Source organism: Numenius arquata, chromosome 7, assembly GCF_964106895.1.
Source record: "Numenius arquata chromosome 7, bNumArq3.hap1.1, whole genome shotgun sequence".
Classification (NCBI taxonomy): domain Eukaryota; kingdom Metazoa; phylum Chordata; class Aves; order Charadriiformes; family Scolopacidae; genus Numenius; species Numenius arquata.
In genome coordinates, this window is record NC_133582.1 from 46,735,142 (window position 1) to 46,751,137 (window position 15,996).

Here is a 15,996-nt window from a genome sequence, read left to right on the forward strand (position 1 = left end):
AGTATATATTCCTATAAGGAAAAAATAGAAATGCAGTTTATGTAAAAAGTGTACCTAATTTCTTTTTGTTTTGCTTTTGTATGATTATATATACATATATTTATAGATATAGAACATTATATATCTCTCTATGCTATATATACACTATATAGAGTATATTTATATATATTTTTTTAGTATCTGCCTTTTTGTAGGCAATGATGAAGAGATTCCTCAGGCTTTGAGAAGGAGTTGCCATTTAAGGTAGTGATAAAATACAATAGAAAATTTAATATATGGAACAAAACCAGCTCAGGAGCAAATGTCTAATCATTTGCATGACCAATATCCTATCTGAGGTTGCAGGCTGGATATTTGTTGAAGGAAAGCAGAAAAACTGTGCTTTGCTTCCGAGATGTGAACGATTCAAGACTCTCAAAGAGCATGGAATGATTAGAGCTTGCATTAATCTTTTACCTAAGCCAGTGAAAAAGAGGTGCTAAGTATGACAGCTTGTTAATTGTTTAGCACAGCTTCCAAGAGAGGAAAACACTAGACAGGACCCATGCTTTGACATTCCTTAAAGCTGGTTGTTCTTATCAATTGATTTTTTTTGTTAAGGATAATTCAATATTTTCTTCCCAAAAAACTGCAAGTATGTTATGTACATGGATACATAACTTCCTTCATGGATGTCTGTTTAGGATATGAATGTTAAAACAGAAAACAGCTCCTTCTGTGGGTTTTCAGAAGGTCTATGCTTGTGTGTCTGTGCACAACAGAGGCAAAACTAGGAAAAAACTAAGTCTGCAAGGGTGGGAAAATGGCCAAGCTGGACAGGGGAATGTGTCAACTGCTTGTCTTGTGGTGGGGAGAATCTCTAAGATCCTGCAGTTTGGTAGAAGACCTACCTTTTTTCTGTATCTGTGTGTAGTCTTTGGTATGCAGCATTTCATACAGCAAAACAGAAAGACTTCCTAGTGGAACAGGAATCCAAACCCAGCTGTGTCCAATTCTCCTGCTACAAACTCCAGTTGTAGAAGGCTGCCAGACATGGATCAGAATGGCACAAACCAAACTCTGCTTTTATTTCTTCTTTCCTAAAATCTTCTTTCAAAGAAATCAGACTCTTATTTAAGACATGAAACAACATTTCCCTTCTTTACTAATGCCTTCTGCCAGCAAAAACATACTGTAAGTACAGGCATGTGGGTGAATTTGCACAGCTAGCACCTTTGAAAAGATGTTGGGCAGTTTCCCAATGTTTCTTCTCTTCTACACTTAAACTCTAAAGCTAAGAAATGAGTATTTATCTCACCTCTTTTTTAGGCTCTTTAGAAAGTATGTAAGGATGGATTTTTGTATGATCTGATCCCCAGTAGTCTGATAGGCTCAGCTACCAAGGTCAGAGTTTAATCACTGTCTCAAATAAGTCACCCACTGTTGTAGAATTTATAGAATTGCCCAGTTTTACAGCTTACTGTAGGTCTGACCTTCCTGGTTCATTAGGCCATCTAGACCTTGTTGTAGAACAAAGCCTGAAAATGTGAAGCAAACATGCCAGGAAATGGGAGGATAAATTAGAAAATCTATTTTTTTTTTAAATTAAAAATATTTTTAAGCAAAAAAATGCAACATTATTGAAGGGCCTTATCCACTGACTTTGCATACTTCAAAATTGTCAAATTGAATGTAGGTTCAGATGCATGGCTTGAAAACTGTATTTGAAAAAGATTTTAACTCTAATACAGAGATGGCCGAGCTGGTTCTTTAGTTGCATGTGGCCTCCAGTGCCAGGTTTATATCATGCAAACAGAAGAAGGCTGGGCTGGAGTGGAGTTCTTGGAATAAAGTTGGGTTTGGTGTTGTGGAAGCAGGGAAGGCAACAGAGGCTGTAGAAATCGTATTTCCAAGCTGGCCGAGAAAGTCACCCTTTGGGTCTGAGACACTTGCACATGTCTTGTGGTTGGTTTTTTTTAAACATATGAAGGATTTGACACATAGTTGAAAGAGAAGAAAGAACGGTAATCTCTTTGAGAGAATACATGGAATCATCTTGTCAGAAAATCTGTTTTCCCCATGTTGCTTAATTTCTCATTTTGATAATGCATATTCTCGCTGCTTTGATTTGCATTTCACTATATGTTTCTGTCCCTGTATATGTAGCTTCCTCAGGGTAAGGCGGGAGCTACTTCTGTCAATAGTCTACAAGCTTTGTGTTTTATTTGGGAAGAGGCCAAAGGTAATGATGATTCTGCTGTGGTAAGAGCCAATTTCCAGGGAGATGAGAAATTTCTGTCTCCAATGAATTGCCAGCCCAATTTTTAAGGTTTTTGTTGAGATGTCTGTACCACTTGTCCACCTCCTGGAGAGACATGGGGCAGGAGGAACAGCTAATTCTCAGTCTTGATGATCTGGATGATACCTATGGCAGAGAAAACTCTCCAGCACAGAGGTTAGGAAGTGCTGCATGGAAAGTTCACCTCTAAGGATCCAGTCCAGTCTATTGTTTGAGGGAGGATACCAGGCTGGGTTGTCAGGCATTGGAATGGGCTGCCCAGGGAGGTGGTTGAGGCACCATCCCTGGAGGTATTCAAGAGAGGAGTTGACATAGTGCTTGGGAATATGGATTAGTGTTGGGTGGTGTGGTGGTGTGTGTGTGGGTTGCGTGTGTGGTGGTTTTGTTTTTGTTTTTTTGTGTTGTGTGTGGTTTTTTTTGTTTTTTTTTTTTTTTTTTTTTTTTCATTGGTTGGACTAGATGATCTTAAAAGGTCCCTTCCAACCTCTGTGATTCTGTGATTCTGTGATTCTGTGATTACCCTTGTTAGACTGTGCTTGTGTTCTCAGGCAGGATGGTATAGCAGACCTCAGAACCTGTCCTCTTATGAGCTGTATTTCCCAAAAGATAGCTAAATCTTGTTCTTAATTATGCATTTTGGCAGTATGAGCACAATTTCCATTGAATTTAACATGGATCAGCACTTGTCCATGAGGGGATATTTTAAAACCTCTTAATGCAATTAGAATTGTATTAAGGTTGTAAAATCCATGCCAGGACACGGGAGCTAAAGAAAGTGCCAGCAGCAGGAACAGGTTGTGATAGTGGTAACATGTGACATCTTTTCTTCCAGCTGTCATTCCTTGTGTCCCTAAGTACTGGCGTCTCAATTACTTAGTGTCACATGCCAAATAGTGATGTGTTAGGTTATAATTCTTGTAAGAAACTGTGCAGGTAAAGTTTGGAGTCTTCATTATAACAAAAATGACAAGGGATGCTTTCTGTATTTTTGCCTGCAGCATTATTTGTCTTGAACAGTGTCTCTCATGTTTCCTTGTGGTAATGATTTCATTGTATGGTTAGGCATTGAAACCCACTGATTATGGGAAACAATGTGGAAAAACTCCTAGATACGTGCCAGTCTCCATTTCACTATAAATAATGAGTAGTCAGGAAGTCGAAATATGTTTGTTTTGTTGGGGTTTTTTCAGCTTCTTTTAGAGTCCATTTCATTGGTTTCTGATTAATGTTTTTAAGTTGGGAGCCATGAATAAATCAAGAAGAAAGATCATAACTGGAGGGATGCCAATCTGTCTGAAGGTAATTTGTCTAGTCTGTGAACAAAGGTCATGACTAGTAATGGCATTCTTAGTGATCTGTTCCGCTCGAACAGACAACTTAATGAATTCCCATACAACATTCTGAATCCAAATAAATGGTGGACATCTGATCAGAAAAACATGCTTTTAGTATCTTCTGAGGCACTGTCTCATGTCAGAGCATGATATAGCCAAGATCTGAGACAGCGTCCCAATTAGAGAAGCATGAACCTGCTTGTGGTTATTCTGCTTTTTAGGGATCTCACCTAAATTTTAGGATATACAGATCAATGTGGTTAGGAGTCTGTATCTGCTTTGATTTCTGAGAGAAATTATTTTGCCTCCCTACAGACCTCCAAAGGTCTCTGATCCTACTCCCACCCTTTAAAACCTTCACTATTCCTCTCCTAATACGTGATCCTTCACATATAAACTTTGACTTCATTTACATACTCCACCCAAAGGCCTTTGTGCTCTTCTTTCTAACCCATCACTCTTTATCCAGCTGTCATTAAGTTAAATTTACATAGACTCCATCATTCATAGCTCCTTAACTTGCAGCATGTGTATTCAGCAGCAGATGGAAGCAGGAAGAAAAATGCCTGTGCTGCTAGGTTTCATTTCCCAAAGCAGACAGAGGCTATAGATCAGGAAGGAGGAAGAAGGAGACTCAATAGGAAGATGCACACAAACTTTGTTGTACTGTAGAGGATGTTTGAACAGCTGTAAATAAGCAAAGAACAGGGGGCTTATCCCATGCTCAGAGAGGACAGAAGGCTTGCAGTGAGACTGGGAAAGAGCAGGTTATGGCAGAGGTGAAAAGGAATTTCTGAGTAAGGTGAGTTTTCAAGGATCACACAGGCTCAGGTTTATCTCGAAACAACTCAGCCTTAGTCTTTGCTATTCTTCATCAAGCTGTTGCAGGTATTTTCCTTATGGGAAATTAAGCAAAGTGGTTCTATTTCTTTTGTGTGAAGAATAGCTAAGTTTTTAAATATTATTTTCCCAAAATATGCAGTACTTCTTTGAGTAGTGGTCTGTGATCTGTCCCAGGGACAGATTCCTTTGCTGCTCTGTGTCAGTCAGTCTCAATGGGGAGTTTGTGCCGGAGTAGGGATACCCATTAGTCAGAGCAGAGACAACACTGAAATGGACATGAAGACCTTTCTGCAGTGGACAGCCTTGCCCTCACCTTCGTCTTCACAATTTTAAATAAAGATTTCTTAAAAACTGAAAACAGAAACATGCTATATACCACAAAACTCCTGGTTTCTGCTCCAATTCTGGACGCATCTTGTTCCACAATTACTGCCCTTTGTCATTCCTTTGGAATGGCAGCAACTCAAAGCTTTCCTGACCCAGTCCCCTCTGGATTCCTGTTGGTTAATAGGTGACATATGTGCTTTGGGTGGGGAGGCCTGCCTTGACATAGCACAGATGTGATGACAACTTGACTGCCACATAGGTATCTGACAGCTGGGCTGCTTAAAGAGTCCTCCTCACTGATGTTCGCTTACAATCCTGTGCTGCTCCCCGTGTTGTGTCAGCACAACTGATTGCGTAGCTGGCTGAAAAACAGTTTTAGTCTGGATTCTTCCCCTATCCTAGTTCTCTGACAGGCTTTGCTTACAGTGGTGTCAGCAGCAGAGGGATGTGACAGGGCGGCCCCAGTGGGGAAAGGCTGTTCACCAATAGAGCTGCTGGAGATACAGGTTAATAAATAATAATAGTGGAAAGAAGAGCATTGACAGTACACAGAGCTCTATGAGAGATGAAAGGTCTTTGGGCCCGAGGAAAGTCACACTGGCAGTTTGAGCTGTGCATGCAGAGTATCCATACACATGGTAAGAAAAAGAGAATTTGGAAGTGTGGAACATGGAAGACCTACACTGTCAATGGATTTTGTGGTTCCCTTCAAAGCCAGGTATGGGATTCAGTGAGCCCACATTTACCATTTCCCCAAAAGAGTTAACTGCTTCGGTACCTGGCCAGAGTAAGAGCTACGTGCATGTGAATATTTGTAGCAACTGTGTTTATTAATTTCCAAATTGGGACAGGGTTCAATGAATGAAGACGTGTGACACTTAAATACATGCATAAAGTGACATGAGATGGTGGGACAGAGAGGAGTGTTACCTCTCATTCGGTCAAGTAGTAGCTAATGGCCAGTCAAGTACAGCAAATAGTGACTGGTCCCTTAAAGTAACACTTCTTTTTCTTTCCTTAGTTTTAATCTTCTTCTTGTTATCTATTGAGTAAGACAGAAGTAAATAAATTTGATGGGCACCCAGAGGGAGGGTGGAATACTGATGGAGCTGGAGAACCTCAAAGGGGAGATTGGCTGAAGAAACTGTTTAGGTTAGCATGCTTCAACAGGAAGATGATTTGAAATGAGTCAGGATTGCAAATAGTCAACTTTTCAGATGTGATCTGAATAGTAGAGGCTTGTACAGGCTTTTCTTTCATTTCTTTACCTTTATCATTTACAAGTATATGAAACTGGCTTGTTTTATTTTTTAGATTGGAAATAAATGCTTTTCCATGCATTTCACTTAAACCTCCTTTGACGTGAAGATGGGTTTAAGGTAACTGATTAATACAAGACATTTCTCACCCACAGATATGGTGAATCTTAAAGGCAAAGCTCTGAGATGCCTGATAAACACCCAGCTCACTCACTCATCACTCCAGGGTCAGATACCCACTAGCAATGAGGGTAGGTCGGCACAGAACCATGTCAGCCTGTTGAAGGGCTGGTGTTGGAAATGTCAGGGCTGGGAGAAGTGTTGTCCAGGGAGAGCTTACAGCTAAGGCTCCCCAGCACGCAGCAAGTCAGCAGATAGCGCATCCGAGTCCCTTCTCTGAGAAATGTGAAACTCTGTGTTATATCACCACATCACAGGCACCCATTCCACCACTTTAGCAGTGGTGTGCCAGTGCAGAGCAAAGCCAGGAGATTTCTTCTCTCCAGTTAATGTGGGTGAAAGTGGAGGTAATACTCTACAACAGACCAGAGCTACCAGCCAAGATGAGTCAGAGCAGTTAGTTTTAGCCTCCTAGGACAGGCAAGAGTGCTTAGTTCTGCCTTCCCTAATGCCTTCCATTGCTGACTTAATGTCTTCAGCATCTGATAAAGTATGAAGAGAATTAGACTATTTCTCACTCTTGCACACTGGGGCATTTATTGCGGGCACATGTTTGCAGTTTGCTGTTTTGTTGTCCCCAGTGTCTGGAAGGTGGGGGCAGATGAGTTCGTCATCTGCCTGTAGCATCCCCTCTGAGCAATCAAGAGGATCGAGGATTTACTAAGAGGACACTGAGAAGAAATCAAGAGTATTTCCAAGTGCTAGAAGAGAACTTTACAAAATGTTAAACACAGTGTCTCAGGAAGTGTATTTGGGAGGAGTTGTCAGTGTTTGCCAATGGAGTGGCTGAAAGAGTCCTTCTGTAGCTGAAGTTCCAGAAAGTTGCCTCAGGATTTGATCTAATAACAGAAAATGTTTTCAGATGATGGTCATGGCAGAAACCTGATTTCCAGCTGCCCTGCCATATCTATAAATTAGGCCATTAGCCTGCTACTCACAATTTCCTCCTGCCATTTGTAAGTAGCACAGAACGATGGGGTCTAATGTAATATGATATGGAAAGTTTTGAAGTAGATTTAAATTTAAAATGGAAAATGAAATGATGGTCCTGTGTGTAAGGGCTGATGTAATAGAAAAAATGTATTCCTCTTGTCTAATGAATTTACTGGGAAATATATTGCCAATTATGCTCAGCTCTGTCTGCTAAAAGTCACCAAATAACATCCACGGTTATTTAAAGAGCTGCCAGTGCAGGGCAGATGGGAAGAAGAGAGTGGAAATGCAAAGGCACCTGTGAGGCTGGCAGATGCATTAAAAAGTGAAAAATAAAGAGAAGCGGCTGTGTTACTGTCAAAGATAGGCTGACTGCTAGAAAAACCATGTTTCAAATATCATCTTTACATAGGTAACTCTCCAGAGGTTTCTGGCAGGTGCTTCATGCCTGAAGTTAGCATTTCACTGACACAGAATAGGCAGAAAGATATTTGAAACACTAGTATTCTGTTGTCAGGTTTCTCCACATCAGAACCTTGGAAAAATGTTTCTTTTCAAACAGTGTTTCTGAATCATGTGCATGTCAGTTGATAAAGTCTCTGCAAGACGAGATAAACCAGACTTTTTTCCCAGAAGTATTTTCTGCAGTCCCTCAACAGCACTGAATGTGGTTTTCCTGGAAGGTAATCTGCATATTATCTTGGAAAAGAGAATTATCTCCAGTAACTGGCAATCTGCAACAAAATGAACTTAGCTTATATGAAGAATATAAACAGAGGGGAAAAAAAGGAGTGCACGTTCTGCTCTGTATTGTCCCTCTGTTGCACTAGCTCTCCATTAGAACTGTCATTAATCTCGCGAGAGTTCTGCTGATAAAGGATAGGTTTCTGAACCAAGCCAATGCATATTTGGTCCTGAACATGTAGCCCATTTGTTCTCTATGTGTTACATTACTGGGCTTTTTGGTGTAAGCTCTAAGTTTGCCAGGCTAGGCAGGTTTCATTAGTCTTGGCCAAGGCATTAAGCACAATAAAAAAGCCCAGCCATGAAAACCAATCATAAGGACAGAAGTGGATATGGTTGATTTAGTTTTACTTGCTGAGTGGCATTTCCAGGAAAAAAAAAAAAAAAGCACATTATGGTTAGAAGATCCCATTATGAAGTTTCTGTAGCTTGAAAATGAAGCAACCCTTAATTAATAAGTAGGCACTGTGGCATTCAGTAAAATATAGTTTTTTGCCTTTAACCTTACAGCTAAAATCAGCATCCTTGGGTTACTGATTGCTATATGGATGCAGCTTTCGTATACAAGCAGAAAAGGGCTTTGACTCAATTTTCTGAAAGTTTCAAGGTCTTATTTCTATAGAGAAAGCTGTGATCCTTTAATGACTGTGTTACTCCTCTAGAAATGGGCTGAGCTTTTTTTTAAAATTCTTCTCCTGCACAATTTTTTTAAAAGCTTATTCACCTCAATCCATTTCAATCCTTGGGACCTAAAAGTGTTTGACAACTGTCTGCCATAGTAGGAGGTAGGCCTTTAATTTAATGGGTTTGGAATTCTTTTGTGTAATACTTGGGAAAGAAGAAGTTTGTTCTATTACAGTGTGCTGACATGCAGAAAAAATTGTTCACCTGATTTTGTTGCAGGTCTCAGGTTGAATAATTCACCTCAAAAACAGCACTCAGATTGGTTTTCAAAGTCTCAATTTTCAAACATTTCATGACTGTGTGAGACGTATTTATTTCTGCTTTATTCATTCCAGATCTGAGTGGCAGCCTTGTCTGGATGAAAAACACCAGCATTTGACCATGGCTGGGAGTCTGGTTTCTAACTCATGAATAGCTTGGCAGCATGACCAATTTAGCTGTTATCTCCTGCTTCTACATCTGTCTGTGAAGAACTGCTTCCAGGGGAAGTGTCTGACAAAGGAAACACGCACAAACATATGTGTAAGTGCATACAAGACCCTGAAATACCACATTCACACGGAAGAGCACTGTGCAGAAAAGCCGGGTCAGGTGTTGGAAACTTAATATAGTCATGTTAGTACATCACAGAATTTGGCCTAATAAACCACTTCTCTGAGCAGGTCTCTGTAGTATAGGAGCAGCACAGCTTTGATCTGCTTCCTTTTCTAATCCTGGAGGTGGATATGTCTCAAGGACCTCCAGGCACCATTTTATTCGGACAGGTGGAACTGCCCTATGTGTCACAACACTGGAGGTAGGTAGGGCTGCTTCTCTGAAGGTTTGGGCTAAGTGGAACCCTATGTGTAGATGTGTATGTCATGGTGTTCACTGTGTTTGTATCTCCTAGCTGCTTCTGCTTCTAAGGTTTCATGTTAAGAAGGATGGATATGAGCAGATTGACTTTCAGAAAAGCTGACAACAAATTGTTCCCATTAACTTCAATGGGAATAGTCCTGAAAAGAAGCTGGTGTTGACTAGTGCCTTCTAGATGATAGCAGTCCTTATATTTTCCTTACTGTAGAGACATGCCAAGTTTGATTAATTATGCTAGGGTAGTATGGACCAGGATGCAGTAGAAGTAGCATGTGTATATATGTCAAATTGGTAATGACAACCCTGCCTACACTTCATATTGAAACAGTTCCAAGACGCGTCAGAAAGAAGAGGTATATAGTAACTGACAGGGAAGTAAGCCATGTGAAATTTAAGCAGTCGTCATTAGAGCTTGCATCTAAAAAGCAAAATGAGATTACTTTGAAACTAGCTAATGAGTTGAGACTCGTGAATTTCAACTAACATCTGACTTGATTGCATCCTTACAGTGCCCTCTCAATCTGCAGATGAAAGAGGGGAAATAGTTTACATTTCAGGATGGTAGTGCAAACAGATGAGACATTGATTAGAGACCCCTCAGTTTAAAAAAAGAAGGAAAAGAATACAGACATACAGACCCAAGTGCATACAACATCTCCTCAGTGTTATCCCAATAAGATAAAGTTATTGAAAGATTTCCAGATAATTCATAGTGCCTGAAGTATCATGTTTTCATGTTCTAGTTCTCTGGATCTTGGAGATTTGACTTTTCTTATCTGATTTCAACTCATAAATTATTTTTGGTTATTACTTGGTTAATTGCTCCAGTTTAGGAGACGTTAATCCAGAAATCTCTGGATAATCTCTTTCTATGAACTGATCTTTCTTTAAAGCTTTATAACAGCAATAAAAACTATTCTTTCTGTGTTCCACTGTAACTGGCCATTTCAGCATGGGGAATATACCACCTCCAACAGCCCAGTGATTCAACGTCTCTGCTCTGCCTTGAAGAACTGAAAAAATCCCCAAGTCATAGGAAACACAGCCTAAGGAGAAATGCCAGGCGACAGAAGATGATAAGTGATTGAAGTGTATTATATATGCATATTACAGTCTCTGTGGGAAAGCATTTGCTGTCCTTTGGAGGCAGTTTGATCACCTCCATATGGACTGTTGAAAATGTCACAGCCTGCAATTTAGCTCACTAAGAAATACAAGATGTTTTTTTCCTTCTCTCCTGTAGATCTTTCTATCACCTGCCATCTTCCTCAGCCACTTCTAGAAACTGCAAAATTAGGAATGACAAAACACGCAAAAATGAATCATAGGTAGAAGTGACAGCTCAGAAATATCAAAATGTGCTGTAGGTGGGACTTGATTTAAAATGGAACATGAAAAAGAGCAGGAATTCTTTGAAAAAAATAAGTGATATGCAGAAAGTGGAAATCTGAAGACTCTGAAAATCCTAGTGAGAAAAGAAATGGCAAAAAATCACACAGCCAAGCAAACACAGCAGAGACCTGTGTAATTAGGCTACCAGATGTGTTAGAATTTGCTGATCCAATTTTCTCCTGAGCATTGGCTTCTGTTTAAGTCAGACCTGTCCAGGTCTCTGGTTATTTCTGCCTCTTTAAATCTAGGATCAATTACTTTGGTTCACATTTGCTGGTACTTTACAGGTTTATGTGCCTTTGATGACTTAGCATTCACAAGAAAAGACAGAATGATGGTTTTGTTTGTCTTGTTGTAATAACTAAAGCCGAGTCACCTGCTTTACATATAATTTTACAGGGCTAACTTCTCATTCTTTATGACTAAAATGTTTTTTTCCTTAACCACGCCTGCAATCCCTTGCAGTGAAGTCTGTATGCCAGAGTGATCTGAAGAACTATGAAAATTGAATCTACTATGAGTAATGAATCTGCTATAGTACTAAGGCCCTACTGCATGTCTAACTGCCTCTTTAAATGTAAATATGGAATTACAGGAAATACCTATGTATGTCCACAGTGCAGCTGGCATTCAAAATATCCTCCTGGGCCATGCATTGCAATGATTATATTTATTTCTCCATTTTTAGGACACAGTCTCAGACCTCATTTTGCTGAAATGACAACTTGAATTCTTTCCTATAATAAAGAAAAGCTTCATTTGTATCTTACAGGTGTTTGGACTTTAGCCTTTTGCATAGATGTGACCTGGCTCTAGACCAAAATGAACCTTTTTCTTGTTTGCTTCATAAAAGAAATGCTTCCTAAGAGACACAGCTCCTGCCCCAAAGAGCTTGTGGTTTACATGTAGACCCAGAGACTGCTGAAGGATGCTGCTAACAGGTAAGGAGGATGCTCAAAGTAGTAGTGAGATGGCTGTGGGTTCTGGAGTACATAGCAGCCTTGAACATGTACATCTCTGGGAGAAACTACATTGGAAAACACAAAATTTGGACAAAGATGGTTACACACACACATTTGTGATCCTAGGACAATGGTAAGCTCTGGCACACTGTACCTCTCACCTTTAATTCTGTTATGCCAGACAATGCATGCAAAATATCTGGGACATTTAAGATCTCTTGGGCCTGGGGGACTTAAACAAATGTTCTGCTTGTCATGCTGGTGCCATTCAGCCAAAGTATTGCAGAAAAGTTGGGAGGGAGGTTTTTAAGTCTGGAGAAATTGAGGGAAATCTTTATCTTGATTTCGAAGAGCCTTATCTCAGGGCAACAGAGCTGAAGTGAGTTCTTCAATTCTGGAGACACCAGAGACAGGGAAGCAGGATTAGGGGAATATTCTGAAGGATTATTCCATCTGTATGACTTTATAATTCAATTTTCTCCTCTTTTTTGATCTTAGAGAGTGATCACTTCTCTAGAGAAGAGAAAGCCTTGGGCTGGTCTGAGGCAAGAGTCTGCTGAAAGCATCTGTACTTTCATACATTCTCCTGGTTCTGAGAAACATCAGGGCAGGCTTCAAGAAACACTGTAAGGGGATGTGAAAGCTTCCAGGGAAAATATAGATCTTTTCCAGCTCTGTTGGATCTACCTAGTGGAGCCTGAGCCAAAACCCAATCTAATTTTACACTCCTGGACCGGTCTGAACATGTATTCCTTTTGACTGCAGACCAGCGCGTTAGTGCTGGCACCAACATTCTCCTTCTATAAGAAAGAGAAGGGGGGTTGTTTGCAGAGGGGTTTTAAAGCATGCAGTAAGATGTGATTACTATCAAAATGGTCATGTACTATTTTGTTTTAAAATATGTTTTTCCTTTTGGAAGGGAGGAGGAATGGACTCAGAGAAAAAGTGAAAACACTATATGCTTTTTATTGCATTTCTTCTTCATATGCATTTTATTGGCTTTTATCCCCTGCGGTATTAAAAAGGAAAGTTGTGCCAACCATTTCAAAGAAATCAAATAGCACTCAAAATACTCATAAACACAAACAGTTATGCTGCGTATATACAACCTTATGTATGGCCTAACTCCTGACCTTGCAGTCTAATGCTCTCCTGTGCTGGGTACACAGAGTCTCTAAAAGCAAATTAGTTGGCACCAGCATAAGAAACAGACACTTTGCCCATGCTTTTTACCAAAAGCCCATGCTTCCCCTCCACTTTACCCAAAAAACAGTTGATGGGGTGGCAGCCTGCCAAACTTGTCTCAAATTTCAGCCATTCGTTTATAAGTGGCAGAGATGGGATTAGACTGAAACTCTGTCCCAGTTCACTCAGTTGTAGAAACAAGGATCAGTATTTCTAGCGAAAAAAAAATAAAAATAAAGCTACACTACCACAATGGTCCCTTTAGCAGCCTCAGAGGTAATAAAAGGAAAGAAAGGGGAGGAAAGGCTCTCACTGGAGGTGACATCTCAAATGAAGCCATGGAGATAAGCTAGGGCACAGCCAGAGACACAGATATTTGGACAGAATGGTAGAATATCTATGCGAGTCATTAAAAAATACACATGGGGAGAAATGTTTTGTCGACAATTTATTCAATGTGAACTGCTCCTGTTGTACAGACAGAAGGGTTTCCCTGTACGTGCCACCACAGGCAACTGCCTAGAAACTTTGGAAGCACTAAATTTGCATATGCAATAAGACCATATGAAAGAAAGGAGAAGAGAACTGAACGCAGACCATGAAAAATACAGAGATTATCAATAATATATGATGAAGAAGTGAAGTAACTACCTGGAAGCTATTCTTGGCCATAGTCTTCAACTCAGTTAGTTCAGGTTTATGAAGCCTATAATGCTCTTCTCTTTGTCACTGTCCTTGCAGACAGAGGTGAGAGGGGTCACCTGGGTGGACTTCCCTGCAACTTCTGTGAGGCTGATAACCTGCTGATGCTCTTGTGCCACCAGTGTGTAGCTCCTGGTCTTCCCTTGCCTCTGTGATGTTTCTCATTCTGTCATTTGGCTTGGCCTGGTGACCCAGCTCCTTATCCTAGCCCAGCCTTAGAGGCTTAGCTCTAGGTATGTGAATGGGGCGCAGTGCTGGCTGCCTTATACTGCAAGGGCTGTGCTGACCAGGCTTCACCATCTCCTTCCCTTTGGCAACGTCAGCCTTTGCAGGTCATGGGGAAAGAAACTCTCTGTAGGGTCTACATACCATCTATGTAGTTCTCTCTTTAAACCCTGCACCAGACCCAGTAACAGTCCATCTTGGAGAGATTTCAAATTTAAGTACAACTATAAAGAAAATCCAGCAGGGAGATAGGAGCTACTATTCTTTCTTCTTCTTGCCTCTGTCCTTCTTTCCCTCTGTCATTATTCACAGGCTATCCAACCCAAAACTTGAGAGGAAAGACCTCCTGTGTGTGGTTGGCCTGAGATAGGCTTTGTTATGTCCAACTGTGCGATTTTCTTTTAGTCACCCCACTTTCACTTGTAACAACATGTGCAAAATGCTAATTTCAAGCAATGTTATGGTGATAGGGATACCACAGGCTTTGTGTGTAGGAGGGTGCAAAGAGATTAACATTAGTGACTGACTGTATAATGCACACAGAGATGTGTACGGGTAAGTATGGATATTCCTCTAAAGGAAATCCTTGAGATCTTTCCTCCCTTTCTCTAAAGTATCATAACTCATATTTTCTGCAAACTGTTTGTGAAGAGAAAGGTGTTAGCATTAATTCTGTTTGAACATCAAGGCTTTTTCTCATGGGAAACTTCTCTCTCCCTCCAGATTTCCTGTAGTACTTCATTGTCTGAAGCTAGGGAGGGACTTTCATGCTGAGATGTGACAGGATCAGGCCCTCTGTTGTATTGCATGCTGGTGACTGGCATCTCCCCCCCTCAACTAAGTAGGGTTTCTGCATGCCATCTTCAGAAGCTCTTACTGAGTGTATGAAGGGAGGGCAGAGCCCATGCTCTCTCTTCCTATCACAACCAGAACACAAAGCACCTGGTTAAAAAATGGGATTGTAACAGAAGGAGCCAATGATCTCCAGGAAGGTTTCAAGACTATCTGATGGATTACCTGACCAATTTTCTGGCTGTTCTTCCGTCCTTGCTGGATGCCTTTTTTGTCTGTATGTTGGTTAAGAGAATTCTGGTGTATTATCTAAAAGGCTCAGCCCTTCTTCCTTTTCAGCAGCTGATGCAGCATATTTCCTTTCCTAAAAATGCTGCCTTTACAGGTAGCGCAAGTGTATATGCTTTCAGAGCTTTATCCAATTGTTGGCTGTGTTGTTGTAGCATTATTTTTGAAAACGCCTCAAATATCCACATCTCCAAAAGCAGGGACATAGAAGAGACACTATGTGGATGAGTAACCAGTGTTGACTTTCTCAGTCTTGCCTGTCTTCCCTAAAATGGTCTCTGATGTGATTTTTTTTCTAAAAAGTACATAGTTGCAATTAAGAGAGAAGAATGAGCTGTTGATCAGAATCACACTATTTGCTCTAACAGCTCAGATACACCTGGGGCAGAGATTACCACGTGTGATACATCCATATTAAACAGCATATGGGCAGACTTTTCTTCTCATGGTTGTCTTTATCATTAAAAATGAGTATTGTTCTTGCACAGATGGCTTAAGCCCAAGCAAGAGTCTGGCTGCCTCAGCTGTCCACTGCATCCTCAGTTATATTCAGTGCTAAAGAGGAAAGATACTTAGACTCACTCTGCAAATAGGATATGCTGAGCGCTTTTTGTGTCCTTTCACTGGACCTGCTAATATAAAATAGAAATGCCAGTGATTAATGTACTGAAGTGACTGTTGTGTAAAGGATAATAGACACTGAAGTTTAGAGGTTAATAAGAAGAACTGTATCAGATTAATTTGGGATTCACAGAGGTAATGGAGTTTATGATGTTGCTATTAAGCTCCTTTCTTCCTTTCCTGGATATTTGAGTGTCCCAGATTCACAGAGCAAATCCAAGAACATGTGTCTACATAAAGTTGCTTCAAGATATGGTTTATGGTATGCAATTACAGTTGTAACTCTGGGCAGTTTTATGTCCCGATGTATGTTTTATGTGGTAGACCAGCCTTTCAGGCATGTAAATCCGTGCAACTCTGTTGACTTCAGGGCCTTATCAGATCACATGATA